A 2,292-nucleotide genomic window follows, 5' to 3' on the forward strand; every position below is an offset into this window, starting at 1 on the left:
CATGCACAGTAAACTCACTGCTGGCTCTGTCTTTACTGGGAAAATGTACATGTCATTTCAGGTTAATTTTGGGTTTTCTGTATCCCGGCTGCTTAAGCTCCTCATTAGCATGTCAATCCTTGTTTAGACTGTGCCATTCATCAAGTGCAGGCAAGGATTATTGCTTCCCCACTTAACTGGCCATGATGGATTAGATATTAAAAACCAGACTGAATGTTGTTAAGCAGTACTTTCATGTTCAACACTCCTTAATATGCAAAGCACTAAGCACATAAATAAAACCATAACTTGTCATTTGTAGATGCTAAAAAGTCCACGGCTCCTTCTCCCTTCTCAACCTGTGGCTGAGCTCCCAGACACACTTCCACTTTTTTCAACACCGGGCTGTTCCCTTAAGAGCTCATTAACTTTTTTGCCAGTTCTTGAAAGCAACATGAAATTAGAATCATAGAGTGTCCTGAGTTGGAAGGAACCCACAATGATCACTGAGCCAAATTCCTGGCCTGGCACAGGACACCCCAAGGATGACACAAATTAGATCTTTATGGGAATGAACAGGGCTGTGGTGGTGAGCTGTACCCAAGATGCACAGATGTCTTGGGGAGCTACAAAATTCATCACTGCACCAGTATCAGAATCAGCAAGACCTCCCAGGACAACCAGCAGGGTATTAATGGTCACATTTTTAAACCTTTTCTTCCTAGTAATAGTAAATAATAGCTTTACAGTTACTAATTAGAAACAATTATATAAATAGACTATAGAAAGATCAGATTCACTCCTTTAACATCAAATACCCCAGTAAAACCATGTTTTGCTAGTATTGTTGAATATTGTACATACACTTGACAATCCTTGGTATCCTATTCTGCTTCCTCACCTTGCATCCAGCTCTTGCCTCCTGTTTAAATGCTGACCAGTAACAGCCAGAAGAAATTAGACAGCTTTAACAGACACTAGATCATAGTCCAGACTTGTGTGATACTAAAATTAAGTAGAGTTATCTTTAAAACCACTGCACTTCTGCTTCATGCTGCCAGTTTGGTGCTAGTAACACGACTGAGAACAGCATGTGTGAAGGACAAGCCAAGGAAAGCAGATTTTTCTGGATGCAGTGACTACAAATGTGCAAAGGGAAGGTGGCTAATGCTATAGCACATCTTCATATGTCCATCCCTGCTGACTCCCCCATAGGTTGTTCCTGGGCCCAAATGGAAAAGAAAAATAATTATGTTTTTTGTAACATGGCATGGAGTGACAATTCCTCATTCATCCATCCATTCTCCAACCTACAGAAAAGTCTGCATCAGCAGAAGGAAGTGTGGGGTTTACTGCAGTAGAGCATGCAGGAGATAATACATGCTCCACAGTAAATTAAATTTGGAGATTAATATCTATCCTCTATAATTCAGAGCTGGATTAAAGAAGCACTGCTTCACCCTTACCTAGTTTTGAAGAACTCCTCATGAGAACACAAAAAATGTTGGGCTTGCGTCACAACCACCACCATCTCCCACAGCCCAGCAGGCATAAATAATTACTGTTTCTGCAGTGGCATTAGTGGGGAGGTTAATTTTGTCAGACTTGGCAACAGAACAGGGCTGGAAGGCTTTTTACCCCCTCTGTGTCAATACACTTCTGTGAGCAACAGGCAGCCAGCTGAGCTTCAGTGTCTGGAATCCAATGTTGTTCCCATTGCAGAACTGTCCTCTGCCACATGGAGGTGGAGGAATGAAGCCTGACTGTCTGGGAATAGTGAACACTGTCTTGGATGAAGGCAGCAATTCATGCTTCTGAGATTGCTCCAGGCTCTGCAGAGAGCAGCAGCATCACATCAGTCTTGGAAAAGGTATTCCATGTTCCTGCATGATCTGGATCACCCAAACAACTCACCATGGAGGGTCACACAGCATGCAGGAGGCTGGCTGGAAAGGAACCTAGTGCTGCCTGGCATGGTTAAAAAACCACTGCAGCAAAGACTGTTTGCACAGCTTGTTAGACAACGAAGTGAAATCCCCACTGAGCCCAAGATGTGGTTTGGAATCTGTTTGGCAGGAAATAGTCTTTGACACCAAAAAGGTTTCCTCCAAATGCCTTGAGTCTCCAACAATCACAATTAGAACAGAAGCCTTTGAAATTCAAATGCAAACACAAAACTGAAGGTATAGCTTGCAAGTCTTCAGAAACAAACTCTTTATTAAAAATAATACAACTTGCAGGGAATTCCCTACGGGCATGATATATTACAGAGCTGTACTTGTACTAAGGAACCAAAAAAGGCATACAAACTTT

Source organism: Melozone crissalis, unplaced genomic scaffold, assembly GCF_028551555.1.
Source record: "Melozone crissalis strain CALT ecotype California unplaced genomic scaffold, PUWL_Pcris_2 ptg000045l_1, whole genome shotgun sequence".
Classification (NCBI taxonomy): Eukaryota; Metazoa; Chordata; class Aves; order Passeriformes; family Passerellidae; genus Melozone; species Melozone crissalis.